This window comes from Penaeus monodon, chromosome 30 (assembly GCF_015228065.2).
Source record: "Penaeus monodon isolate SGIC_2016 chromosome 30, NSTDA_Pmon_1, whole genome shotgun sequence".
Classification (NCBI taxonomy): domain Eukaryota; kingdom Metazoa; phylum Arthropoda; class Malacostraca; order Decapoda; family Penaeidae; genus Penaeus; species Penaeus monodon.
This window is the reverse complement of record NC_051415.1, coordinates 34,070,422-34,071,071: the sequence shown is the minus strand read 5'-3', so window position 1 is coordinate 34,071,071 and position 650 is coordinate 34,070,422.

Here is a 650-nt window from a genome sequence, read left to right as displayed (position 1 = left end):
CTCTGGACACTGAATTTCCAAAAAATTAAAAATAAACGAAATCCCTGCATATACGTGGAGAACGTATTCTTTGATCATCGGAACTTTAATTATTTCAATTGCAAAGCTGTAATAAAACACCGGGTAATAAAACATTGATATCGTATCTTATATCGCTTTTATTCATTCTGATGAGCTCCCTGAGCGCATATCAATAAAATGAATGAGGAAAAAAAAATTATGACAAAAATCTCGGTTTTAACTGAAAATTACTCCGCAGAAAATTATAATTAATGATAGAAATATTGGTTTTAACTCGTAGTGCTCTACAGAAAATAACGTTTTAAGGCAAAATTAGGCATGATAGTTCTATGATCTCTACAACGTCACAAGATTGATTTTAATGAACTGTTTTTATATTAGAATGGATTGTCTTCAGCAGATACAAGCCTAAAATGTAATATGTTAAAAACCAATATCCAAAATTTCTACTTGTTGAAAATGAGAAAATATACAATTGTTTCTAAAAGCATTATGGCATAAATTACTTTTTAAAAAATCATGGCATAAAAATAATATTCTTCTTGCCAACTGAGAGAAAACGTCTTTAATATAAATAAGTAAACCATTAATGATAAAAAAAAAATAGTACGAATGATAATGGCAATCAT